The 13,798-nt window shown below is 50.8% G+C and overlaps 1 protein-coding gene across 1 annotated transcript in view; it reads right to left on the reverse strand.

The window, feature by feature from the left end:
- Positions 1-3,613, reverse strand: part of C3_2H15orf39 (chromosome 3_2 C15orf39 homolog) — a 140,845-nt gene extending 137,232 nt beyond the window's left edge. Inside the window, exon 1 of the mRNA XM_078685108.1 lies at positions 3,069-3,613. The gene's annotated coding sequence lies outside the window, so the exon portion shown is untranslated. The remainder of the gene's footprint in view (positions 1-3,068) is intronic.
- Positions 3,614-13,798: the final 10,185 nt, after the last annotated feature.

The raw sequence follows: 13,798 nt of genomic DNA on the forward strand, positions 1-13,798 counted from the left end.
TGGTGGCGCTCAACCTCTGTGAAAAGTTATGTCTGAAGGTGACAGACCTCAACAGTGAGCCTATATACCCGACTGTGAGGAGTGTCTAATTCAACAAACGGAGGTGCCCACCTAAGTATAGTATACCACAACATGTGCGTCTCTAATCAGGGTGGAATGAGATCAAAAATCAACCGGGGCACACCAACAAAAAAAAAGTGGCCCACATTTGCGTGCTGCCTTTCAGCATAACACTGCTTCAGCGAAGTTTTATTAAAAGAAAGGGGTTGAGGGGCATGTTGTATTGACTTCTCTCAGATAAAAAAAATGCACAGATTAGTTCACACTGCTGAGCCACACATGAATGCAGGTGAGCCCACTTCTGCTCAGCCCCCCCCCCCCCCCCCACACACACCCTTGCTCAATCAGCATACATTACTGGACCGGCCCAGCAACAGAAAGAAAGTGATACATACATCCACCCATCTGCCTCTAGAAAGGCCACTCGGGCACCCACTGGGCCGCTGGCGGCATCCTAAGAGCACAGACAGCCCCCAGGCTGCCCAAAAAAGCTGCCCACAGCTGGAAGTCGGCGCCTTACCAATCCAACCATATCTCTAATACATTAGTAGCAAGCCCAAGGCATACAGTTAAGATTTCTATAGGTCATACTGGTCCACTTTAAACCAACAGACTAATGTTTTAGTTCCGGCTTTCCCACGTGGTTGTGTGCATTTGGCCGAATACATCGATTTACAAACCGTGCCTTCATTCCCACGGACCGAAAAATAGAATTTGGTACCAGTATAAAATTATACAAAACCAGATTCGCACCTTTAGCTAAATACATACAGGTACACAAAGATATTTGTATTGAATAACACCAGAGCCCTGTAGCCCGAAGCCCTACAGTAAACAGCACAGAACGCCGAGTACTTTACTATGGGCGAGATACTTCCATGTAACCACCCTCTCTAGAGCGGATTGCGAATGTGTGCAGTGTGCACACGTGCACATAGAAAGGGACATCAAAAGGCACCAGGCCCATCAAATAGGCTTTGGTCTGTTGTAGCATCTGGTCTGGAGACCGTACAAGGTCTCTAACCCCCACCCCCTTTCCGTTTGCACCTCTGTAGGCTCGGACAATCAAATGATTCAACATGGCATGGGCAAACGGGGGCCCCCATTCCTTCCAGGCGCTTTAACAAAAACACGTGTGGGATGCAGCTCTCTTTTCGGGGATTAAAACTCAAAACGTGTGGAAAGCAGCACCCCCCTAGCGTCCAGGCCGAATGACGCGTGGCCTGCTGACAAATGTGCCAGCTCCCTCACTCAATTTATTGGCATCAACTCAAATACCCCCTCTCGGTCTCAATTTCAAGCAGGTGTGATCGCTGGCACAAACACGAGTAAACTCCCGCGCCCTCCCCCAGCCCTAAAACAACTTGGACCATGTGTGAACTGCAGCCCACTCACTGGGATATGTGTGAACTACCCCTCGCCCCCCTCCTGCCAGTAAAACTGGAACTGTGTAAACCGCAGACTCTCCTCTGACCCCTGCTAGGGGGCCGACAGCAAGGCACTGGAATGCGCTACCAGGATTACCAGCAGGCGCTCAAATAACAAGCGCTACGGGGGTAAGAAGGGCGTGCGAATGCAGTCCCACGGAAGAGAGGAGTAAAAGTAAGACACCCCACCCCAAGAGAGGTGCGGGAGGCGCCCCTCCCCCCAATCCCCCTTTAACATGTCCATTGGCAGATTTGTGCAAGTATATTCAATTACCGGATTGTAGGTAGAGGTCGTTCCGATAGCACTGTATGCACCCGAATATTCGATTAATGGTAATGAACGTCATACAGGGTAGTGCCCCACGAATCTAAAATGATGATTGTTCTGAGGCATAACACGAGGATTACCGACACAAAATAGGCATGCACCTGCAATTTCACAGCAGCAAATTTCAGATTTGTTTTACCGAAATGAGCCGGGAAGAATGCGGGGCATCCCTTGCCACACAACTCGTAGCTGCGAAATGTGCGTTAAGACGTGTTACTGCACCGACTGGAATTAATAGGAGCGACTGTAATGGGACCCCAACACACAAGTCTGCACGATGAGTACTGCCACCCCATGAAGCTGGCACAACCAGCCGTGCCACCAACGATGTTGAGCGCTTATAGCACTATTGCACAAAAGAGGTCTGATCCGTCGGATATTCCGGTGGTGGTGGGGGCAGGTCGTCGTCCTTTCCCCAATCCCAATCCGTTTTACTTATCGAAAAAGCGGCTTTACAAAGTTTTTAAGATGGACAAACGGGTTAGAGGCTATGATAGGAGATGGCATTTTAACGCTTTTCAAAGGGAGCCCAGCCCGGCTCCACCATGCAGTTGCCAGTTAATTGGTGCCAACGCACGTGTATACCACGTTGCCAAGTTCTCTCTCTTGGGAAGTCAAATGCCCTCCAACCCCCTGAGACTTTCGCTGGATCTGTCTCCCTGCAAATATGATTCACTCATTCAAAATGGTTCATGTCCAGTGACTCCGGCGGGTTCGCCTTTGCGTCAAACGCGCACCTCGCAAAATAGTTACAGGTCGTTGATTTACATGGACTAGCCCAACACCCGGTACCAGCCTGCCAAACCCCTAAAGAGGGCACGCCTCGACTCTACTTAAACAACACTATATAAGCTAATAATCTATTACATGTTTTTATAACGACTAACGTTAAACAGCTATGCGACGCTTTAGAAAAAAAAACAAGTATTGACTGAGAGGTGTTGATCTGCTAATGGGGGAGGGGCACTGCCCTCAAGACATTTGGATATTTTGGAAAGGGAGGGTCGGATCACCTCTGTACCCCTTCACAGCTAGCAAGGAGAAACGAACACGGATAAAAACACACTGATCACTCAAAACATCTGGGGCAGCTGGGTGGATGTGCTTGCTAAACACATCTGGGGCAGCTGGGTGGGAGGGCACGTCACAGGCAAGCAGCGTGTCCTCGGTGAACTCACTGACAATTCCCAGAACTGCACAACCAACTTCTTGACCTTTAACCCTTGCCCTCCCCACAGCCATCGCGCACTCACCGTAGAGGTTCAGCTGGCCGGAGCCCCCACATATCCAGGCATGAAGGAAGTGTATTCCTCGCTCGCAAAGCGGGCACCTCCGCGCTGCCCGGGCAGCTCCTGCTACCCCGATCGTTCTGCTCTGAAACCCGAGCACGCCGCATCCATGTTGCCCGCACAAAGCCAAAGAGAAGTGGTGACCCCGGGATCATGCGGTCTGCGCCCCCAGGGGTCGGGTCAGGGGGATCCCGCCTCCGTTGCGCTCCTCCCCGGTGCCATGTGCTCGTGTAAACCGGCCCTCCTCGGCTGGAGCTGCTGCTATGCGCGCCGGCACCTCCGGTCCCATCCACGGCTCGCGGGCTTCAAGGAGCGCCCCCGCTTCCCTCACAGGCCCCCCGCTCGATGCAGTCCCGGGGCTGAAGGCACATCCTGTGCGTGGCGCGGAGCAGCCAGTGTGCCGAGCCCGGGAGGCAGCAGAGCTCGGGTGGGCGGGGAGGAGGAGGGCGAGGAGGGGCAGGACGTGACCTCACCGCAGCGGCTCTGCAGTTCTCTCTCCACCTAAACACAGACGACTTCAAGAATGTGGGAGTCACGAGAGAGCCGCGGGAGGCAGGCAGAGGGAGCCCCGCGCCGCCACATCCTTCCGGGGGTCCCGCACTGCGAACTTTCAGCTGCAGATACAACAGGATTCCTGCATGAACCCTGCTCATAAAAATAGACCCGAATACTTCACTTTTACCCTGAAGTATGCAGACGCTGATGATCTAAGATAAAGCGCCTACTTGTCTTCAAGAACGGCAGGCAATGTGGTACTAGGAAGATTAAGAGTATCCACTAATCACACTGCATAGTTACTTGAATACGCCTTCTAGAGTCAGGTATAAGTTAGGAACAATGAAGGTTTATTAAAAGTTAAAGCTCGTTGCAGAAGGCATGGGGATGAGCATATAGCTCAATTAAATAAAAAATGTCAATAGCCATCTGAAATGCAGAATGAGGTGAGTTAAGGCCTCGATAACACATCTCTGCCCCCTAAGAGACCAGCAAAGCAAGTCTGGCCAAGACAAGACTGGCTCACCTCCCAAATGAGCCCTCTTCTACAGCAAAACATACAGCAAAATCATATAAGGTCGACGTGGGCAAAATGCTAACTTGGCTCAACAAATAATAATACCGAATAAAAAACAACAATACCTATATACGAATAACAATTAGCCCCTTTGTTCACCTACTGTCATTGGGTGTGACAGTACAATGCTTGTTGCTCTTAAAACAAAGACAGGCGTATGGAATGAATAGGCACACTGTATTTCAGCAGGAAGAACCCCGCACAGTTATGTTTGAGAAGAAGGCTTTTCCTGGAACATTTTTTTTAAAGATAAACGAGAATGAATGAATGAATAAGCTTTATTTCGATATAAAAACATATCATAAAAGCTGCATTTTACATCAAATAAAAACAATATTTGGCGCATACAATACAGTAAAATTTTAACATATTGTACCATAAGAACAATCTAAATAGTCATATGGGATTCTTTAAGCAGAGGAGAAGAGAAAAATAAAAGCATACTACTGTATCAACAGTTTTTTTGCAGTTCGTAACCGCCAGGCCCAACCTAGAAATTTTGCCAAACAGCAGGCGAAGAAGGGTCTTGAATCAGTGCACAATATGCGTAAGGCTTCTACATGCGATCTTGTTCCCAGGGTCCTACATAGTGGTTTCAACCACAATTTCCTGGGTGCAACGTAGATGTTACATTCAAACAACATATGTGCAACAGTTTCAACCCTGGATTCGCAAAAGGGACAATATGGCACCGTTTGCAGGGGCGGTTTCCAGGATGAGGTAAATTGGCAAAGAGGGAGGACACCTAACCTGAATTTTATATACAGTGCTCTGTCTCCAGAGTTATGAATGGAGTCCAGGTAGGGTTCCCTAAAAGGAAGCTCTTTAATTAACAGGAACTGAACAACAGTTTTGCAGTGATTAGGATTACGTAGCATTTCATTGTCCAACCACGACCAGAAGGCTTTTTTTATTACTTGTTTTGGGGGTGAGGTTTTACTAACCCAAAAATCTCCTAACCCCAATTTAAAGAGGAGGGATTTAACATCTCTAAGCCAAGCGATCTTATGGCATCCTGTATGGGACAAAAGATCGTCCAGGGCCTCTGCATAGCTTTGGAGTTCTGGGACATTCCAGATTCTAGACCATAATAAAAGCGGGCGTAGTTTTGCTTGAACACATATCGGACGAGAGCCGGCATCAAGCATAATAGGGATTGTAGGGGTACTGTGGGGCAGCCTCAAGAGATCTTTATGAAAGTTGTTATCAAGGGAGGCAAGAGTGTCAATTTTCTGTGAGCCCCACAGTTCCGCGCCGTATAGTGCTGCGCTTACAACCCTTGCCCTATAAATGTCAAGAACAGCCCCAATGGGTTTCAGTGGCGAGGCTCGCTGTTGTTTGAGCAGGGCTCCAGCTACCCTCTTGTGAGCAAGAAACACCTTCTGATGATGTGACCTCCAACTCATGGAATCGGATAACCGAATACCCAAGTAGTCGAATTCCTTGACTCTCTCTAAGTGCACAGTGTCAAGGACAGGGGTAGCGATTGTTTTTTTCGGGGGATTAAGCACAAAGAATTTGGTCTTTGCTATATTAATGGCCAGACCTTTGACATCACAAAAAGACTTGAAGCTGGATAGCAATTTTTGAATACCCACAGGGGTCTTAGAAATTAGAAGGGTGTCATCCGCAAACAGGAGCGTTGGGATTTTTTTCCCCGCCAGGGTCGGAGCATCAGATGGATCTCGTAAAAGGTGCTCCACCACTCCGTTAACATAGAGAGAAAACAGAGTGGGTGCAAGTACACAACCCTGGCGGACGCCCCTGTTAACCGGAATGCGGGATGTTTTTTCGCCTTGTGAACCCCATCTAATTTGGGCAAAATTGCTATCATGAAATTTTATCAGTAAAGCTAGTAGGTATGGTGGTAAGCCTAACTCATTAAGAGTGTTCCAAAGTGATGCTCGCGGGACCAGATCAAAAGCTGTACGTAGATCGATAAAGATCAAATACAAACTCCCCCCTCCCAACACCACCACTTTCCAGTAGAGGATAAGGAGGCGAAATGTCTGTTCAATAGTGCCAGTCCCCTTCCGGAAACCTGCTTGAAGGTTGGACAGTATCTGGTTTTCTTCTGCCCACTGCAATATCCTGTTTAGGACAACTTTGCCCGCCACTTTTTGGGTAGAGTCCAGCAGGCTAATAGGGCGGTAATTCGCCGGGTCGTCTCTGGAGCCTTTCTTAAAAATGGGCACCACTTCCGCTCCCCTCCAGGAGTCAGGAAAAGCGGCTCCTAACAGGGCCTCATTTAAAAGGGAAGTGATCAATCTGCTCCACCACGCCGGGTAGGCTTTTAGCAGATCGCCCGGAATTCCGTCAGGGCCTGCAGCTTTATTGGAAACAATGCCCTTAATTGCAAATTCTACCTCCTGCCTGGAAAAAGGGCCGCCACTGCTCATAGGAACTATTGTAGGGCGAGGCAAAGGAGCCAAAATATGATCACCAACCCCCAGTGGGATCGAATACAACTTGAAGAAATGGTCGAACCATGCGGCACCGGAGATGTTGCAGGTTATTTGGTGATCAATAGGCTTTTCCCTGGCTCTTAGTAGGTCCCAAAACTCTTTGGCATTTTTCTTTTTACTTGCTTCGGCCAGATCCCGCCAGAAGTTTAGGTCGTATGCTTCTTTTGCTTCTGTTATGACTTTTTTGTAGATCTTCCTTGCAGCCCTTACTTTGTCAGGTTCCTCGTTTTTTACTGCCGAGATAAGGGCCCCCTTTGCTTCTCGGCATTCCGAAGAGTACCACGATGACCTGGACGAATAAGCACCCTTACGCACAACCTTTGAGCTTGTCTGGGAAATAAGAAAAAGATCACTCAAAGCCTCAATTGTCTTTACAAACAGGGGCAAGGTCTTTCCGTCCGTTGGGATCAATGCATCCAGCCTAGAATCAGCCTCTAGGAAAATAGACGCCGCTTGCGATAGCCTCTCTTCGTCCGCCGAGACTCTTGCCCACTTCAAGCGCCTACTACAGTTAGTGGGAACAATTTCGCGAGAGGTTTTCCACTTATGCTCTAAACTAGCAAAGGTCCCCTCTTTCCATGGGCTAGTAATCAAAATCGAAAGTGGGTTATGGTCACTGTCACTAGATGCGATGACCTCCATATCTTGGTGGAAAGCCCACAAATTAAAATTAAGCATAATAAAATCAATTCTTGAGGTCCGTCCAATTCTGTTATAAGTATGGGCTCCATTGGGGTCAGATTTGGAGCGACCGTTGACTGCTCTAAGGTTGTGTTCCAGGCAAAGGGCATTGATTTCTATTGCACTTTGAGTCCATTTGGGGATCGGATCGATGGTTAGAATGGGGATACCTCTCCTGGAGTCCTCTTCGAAGGTGTCCAGAATGTCATCCCTAGACAATGGCTCAAAGCAACAGTTAAAATCACCCGCCAGCAGGACATAAGAATCAATATTACAAGAGGCTAGTTCGTTGCTTAGGCCTGTAGATGATAATCGTGAAGACCCACCATTAGTGCCCCTCAAATAAATGTTGAAGATTTCAAAGGACCTCCCTCCTTTGCAATGCAATGATAGCCATTGTAGGTCAAGAGATTTAGTAGACCTTTGGGTGACACCTAGCCTTAGGGCGATACTAATCCAAATCAATAGACCGCCTGATGGGCGACCTTTAGATCCAGGAAGCTGTGCGGCAGGGACGAAGTAAGTCGTGAACCCCACTCTGTGCCTTGGTTCTTGGCACCAAGTTTCCTGAAAGAGGCAAATATTATATGGTTCTAGGAGTGCAGTCCAATCCGGATCATCAAGGTTACGATCAAGCCCAGCCACATTCCAACTCAGGACCTTTAATACCGCTGAATTAGAGGTATGCTGTGGAGAGGCAGGGATGGGCGGAGCAGCTTCAAATACAACATCTCTGTAGACATTTGGACTAGGTTTAGAATGCTGCGAAGGAGGAGTCTTGGTTGGGTCAGCCCCATTCACCTCTGCAGCACTCCCCAGACTCAGTGGATAAAGAGTCGTAAAGGATGGAACTGTGTAACCTTCCGAAGTATGAGAGACGAGAGTGCCAGGGGGCGTCAACCCTACCTTAGTATCCGGGGCATAGGTGCATCCCACTAAGCCCACTACGGGATCTGGGGGTACATGCTCTAATGGGCTTCCGACGAACAAATCAAAAGATTTATCGGAGTTATGCTGGAAACGTTGGCTAGAGAGTCAATCCACCTCCTCCAGGCCACCATATCTGTTTGAAGTGGGAAAGCCATTCCAAAGTGGCTGAAATTGGTTGCGGACTTTAGGATGGCTTTTCCAAGATTGATGTTGAACTATGGACCAATTATCCACTGGGGTATGCTGGAAACGGGGTGGGTAAAAGAAAGACAGGGGTCTAGGTATTACGGGGGACCCTTCAGGACCCGGCCAGGAGCAGATAAATTGTGCCGTATGCGGGTCCTCGAAGGTCACCACAATGCAATCCCCTGAACTAGATTTTTTTGTGGGGCCCACCCAGCGAGTTCTGCGGACCATCAGTACTCTGCTTTTCTGGCCATTGGGAATAGGTCTATTATTATTTAGCCAATACATTATTTTATTATTTAATGACCAGTGGTTCTCATGTTGGTTTACACCAATCTGAGGGACGCCCGTTAGGACCACCACATAGTCGTTGGCCTCAGGGGGAAGATCAATATATCCCCCTTTAAAATTCTCCTTCGAAGGCGGGTCCTGTGCAGTACCAGAGGTGGATTTGGGCTGGGCATCAGATTTGGGCTTACATGAGTGGGGCTCTGTGGCTCGTTGGGAAGCTTTAGATTTAGTGGCAGGGGGGATTTGATTCACTGCCACCGACCTTGGCTTGGGTATCGGTCGGGAAGGGGGTGGTGCTGGGGGCGGGTTATCCTGGCATAGTGGGGCAGGGTTACGAGGAGGAACATCCTGCGATTGAGTTGAAGAAATTGGTGGTGTAATGACCGGGGCAAACTGCCCCTGATTTTCAAGGGTTTTCAAGCCGAGAGTTGCCAGAGCGATAATACTTTTTTCCATCTCGAGCAGGTTATTCTCTATTCTCGAGAGTCTAAGATCGAGGGGGGAAAGAAGTTTCTTTAAAGTTGTCCAAACCAATTCTATAAATGCCCTATCATTGTTGCCTAACCCTTCGGACTGCAAGCCCTCAGTCTCTTGGACCATACTAGTTGAAATGGCTTCTGGAACCACTATACCACCCTCCCTAAGTGTTTGTGACCCCAGACAATGCCCTTGGGAAACATTTGATGGCGCGTTGGGTGATAGGGCTCTCGTTATGTTTCGGTTTTGGGGAGGCACAATTTTCGCCTTTTTACGAGCATAAGCAGTGCCTGCTCGACGCTTCCTTTTAGGTGGTTTGCTAGTAGTAGGGTTTGAGGATAGCTGGGGGTTAGGAGTCGTAGTCTGGGCACAAAGTGTAGACGCAGGTAGGGGTTTGGCTTCTTCTACATTGATATATTGCTCTAACAGTGGGGAGGGGGTAGAGTTAGTTGAGTTCCGGTGAACAACAGCCTGTGTGACTATGCTTTTAGGGACAATAGGGCGTTCTGGCGTAACCGCAGTGGCTATGTGGCCTAAAGAGGATTTTTTTGAGTGCGCTATCACTTGCGACAGGCGTCTAGCAGCATCCAGTTCTAAGGACACCCGGGTTTGCAATTTAAATATTTCATTATCAATGGCAATGTTAGTGCGGGTGATAAAGTCATCCATAGGGCCGCTGATTTGTGAGGCAGCCTTGGAGGTCTTACTCCGAGTTTCTCTAGTACTCATTTCGTATGGAGCAAGTAAATGAAGATCTAAAGAAAAAACGATAGAGAGTGGGCCAGTCCAGTCCTCTACCGTCCTCTAACGGCCTCAAACGGCCCAGTCTTAGCCCTGTCTTCGCCCGTGCTGCGTCCCGCGCTGCGGGAGAGTCGAGCCAAAATATAGTGGCCGTGTGGGGCGGAAGGGGCGGGGGGAGGGCCGGCGGGGAGAGCGGACCGGATGTTAATCCGTGGTCTTCGCAGGGACTCCTGGATAACGGAGTCCCTGCACACTCGCAGCCCACGCCTTTCCTCTTACCCCTACCTCTGCTTCCAGTGTCCAGGTGCTGGTGGTAACACACGCACTCCTGTGCGCAGCGGCTCCCGCGGAGCGGGAGCGGCAAGCCGTGTGGGCGAAACTGCCCTCAGAACTCCTCAGCAAACAGGGTGAGCCTCTTCTCGTGCTAAAACAGCGTCCCACGGGAATGGTGGTAGAAGCGCCCTTTAAACTGTCAGATGGGCGGGGGGAGGGCCGGCGGGGAGAGCGGACCGGATGTTAATCCGTGGTCTTCGCAGGGACTCCTGGATAACGGAGTCCCTGCACACTCGCAGCCCACGCCTTTCCTCTTACCCCTACCTCTGCTTCCAGTGTCCAGGTGCTGGTGGTAACACACGCACTCCTGTGCGCAGCGGCTCCCGCGGAGCGGGAGCGGCAAGCCGTGTGGGCGAAACTGCCCTCAGAACTCCTCAGCAAACAGGGTGAGCCTCTTCTCGTGCTAAAACAGCGTCCCACGGGAATGGTGGTAGAAGCGCCCTTTAAACTGTCAGATGGGCGGGGGGAGGGCCGGCGGGGAGAGCGGACCGGATGTTAATCCGTGGTCTTCGCAGGGACTCCTGGATAACGGAGTCCCTGCACACTCGCAGCCCACGCCTTTCCTCTTACCCCTACCTCTGCTTCCAGTGTCCAGGTGCTGGTGGTAACACACGCACTCCTGTGCGCAGCGGCTCCCGCGGAGCGGGAGCGGCAAGCCGTGTGGGCGAAACTGCCCTCAGAACTCCTCAGCAAACAGGGTGAGCCTCTTCTCGTGCTAAAACAGCGTCCCACGGGAATGGTGGTAGAAGCGCCCTTTAAACTGTCAGATGGGCGGGGGGAGGGCCGGCGGGGAGAGCGGACCGGATGTTAATCCGTGGTCTTCGCAGGGACTCCTGGATAACGGAGTCCCTGCACACTCGCAGCCCACGCCTTTCCTCTTACCCCTACCTCTGCTTCCAGTGTCCAGGTGCTGGTGGTAACACACGCACTCCTGTGCGCAGCGGCTCCCGCGGAGCGGGAGCGGCAAGCCGTGTGGGCGAAACTGCCCTCAGAACTCCTCAGCAAACAGGGTGAGCCTCTTCTCGTGCTAAAACAGCGTCCCACGGGAATGGTGGTAGAAGCGCCCTTTAAACTGTCAGATGGGCGGGGGGAGGGCCGGCGGGGAGAGCGGACCGGATGTTAATCCGTGGTCTTCGCAGGGACTCCTGGATAACGGAGTCCCTGCACACTCGCAGCCCACGCCTTTCCTCTTACCCCTACCTCTGCTTCCAGTGTCCAGGTGCTGGTGGTAACACACGCACTCCTGTGCGCAGCGGCTCCCGCGGAGCGGGAGCGGCAAGCCGTGTGGGCGAAACTGCCCTCAGAACTCCTCAGCAAACAGGGTGAGCCTCTTCTCGTGCTAAAACAGAGAATATTGCGCTCAGCATGACATACATATACACCACCACTGTACTGTAGCAGGCAACATTACTGCACATGAAATCGACCCACACAGAAGTCATCAAAACCAAAGACATTGAAATGACAGTGCCCGAACCCAACACTAATGATCATATAATGGAAAAACAGCAGTCTGACCCCCTCCCCCCGCCTCCCTCCTGCCTGAATCCCACGGACACTCCTCATGTGGTTCCAGATGGATCCACCTGTGCTCCGCTCAGGCCCTCCGTATCTTGAAATATTTCTGGGGACATCCCCGCATACATGCCAACATTTCAGGAGAGAGATTAAAAAAAAAATCGGGAGAATGAGGCTTTAAATCGGGTTACGTCATGTATGGGCTTTGGAAGTGTGCTGCTTTAGGATCGGACATTTGAAACGCAAATGCACGTTTTTTTCTTACCTTTCAGATTGCACATGGAGCATAATGGCAGGTAGAGAGGGTGATGCAAGTGTTGGGCACTGGCCTGGCAGGTTGTTGGCAGTGCATGCAACCCCCACCCCCCTGTGGCAGCCCGGGCTGAAACAGCCCCCCAACCCCCCAAGTACTTCGCAGGTCTTTAAAAGATGATTCCCTTGTTAATGACGCTTTGTTTGTTTTTCACCCCTTCGAGAGCCCCTGCATCGCCACTCTTTGCTGGAAGAATTAGCACTTTACACAATACCAAGCCCTGTCAGCTGAAACCCCCGAGGAATCGGGTTTTTGCTTGTACGAATCGGGAGGCGGGAGACTAGCCTTCAAATCGGTAGTCTCACGCCTGAATCGGGAGGGTTGGCATGTCTGTCCCCGTGACATCAGTCAGGCGCTCCAGCCCCATACAGTGGTCCATGGCCTTTGCCCACACCTCTACTGCAGGCATCTCCACATCCCTCCATGCCTAGAAATGTCTCTCTTGACAACAATTAAGCCAAGCCACAGGAGCACCCTCTGGTATCGTGTGCCCCCCAAATCATAAGTAATGTGTATGAGTATAAGTTTGGGATCCCGGGGGCCAGCCAAGCCCAGCTCTCCCTTGAGCCTCCTCAGCACACTTCCCCGATAGAGGGCCAGTTCCGGGCAGTGCCAATGCATTAGGCCAGTCATTCAGTGGATCACCACATTATAGGCAATCGCCCGTCGAAATGAGACCCATCTTGTGAAGTCTGGCTCTGGTGAAGAACACCCTATGAAGAACCGGCAGCTGAATCATCCAGAACTAGGATGCTATCATTGCCTCTCTGGGGGCCTCCATCGCTTCCTGCCAGTCATCATCGTCTAGCCGGCCCAGGTCTCCCTCCCAAGCCACTTGAGTCCCCACCAGGGTTCCCGGCAGGTTGTGCAGTACCGTTTTATAGATCTCCGACAACTTTGCTCCTGGAGGTGTGTGAGCAGGATTTTGGCCTCTGCTGGGGAAATCTCAGAGATGTTGTCTAATGCATTGTGGGGAGAAGCAAGTCCTGGAAAGATTTAGAGTCCTACCCTTAACCTCGCCCCTGTGATGTGGTCGCTGCTCTTACCTTTGTATGACTGGCACCCGAAGGGATAGTTGTGTCTCACCTGTGTCTTATGTAGGGTGGGATGTTAATTAGTTTATTGGGGGTGGGGCTTTACTTTCAAATAGAAGGATCCTGGTGTGGCCAGGAAAATGAACAGTCTTACAGTGTTTGGTTGTGCTTACTTCCGACATTACATTTCTGGCGATGAAGGTGGGATCCTGTGGCTGTTCTGCTTGTTCCCGGTGTATCTGTGGAGCCGCGGCGCTCCTCTGGGTGTGTTCGTGTGCCGGCCTGCCATCTTGCCGTGCTGCTGTGTCCCGGGAATTTTGCGGTGCCTTCTGGATGGGTGGCTGTGTCTCCTGTGAAGTTCCTCCGGTTCCCGTTTGCTTCCTGCCCGCTCCGGCTGTGTTACGAGGCGTGCTGCGATGGGCCGACTGGCTTGTGGCAGTAGCAGCGCGTCTGCTGTCTTTCACAGCGCTGTCATTTCGGAGCTGCGGGATTGCTCTGAGTGCGAAGTGGAGCGTTGTTTGAGTGTCTCGTGGCAGGAGCGCTCTGTGGGACATTGAGGCAGCTGGCTGATATTGCTGTCAGCAGTGGACTAACTGTACGAAACACTGTGGGCTACTCGTACAAACCAGAATTATACAACCATTTGGGGTAAT

Source organism: Lissotriton helveticus, chromosome 3_2, assembly GCF_964261635.1.
Source record: "Lissotriton helveticus chromosome 3_2, aLisHel1.1, whole genome shotgun sequence".
NCBI lineage: Eukaryota > Metazoa > Chordata > Amphibia > Caudata > Salamandridae > Lissotriton > Lissotriton helveticus.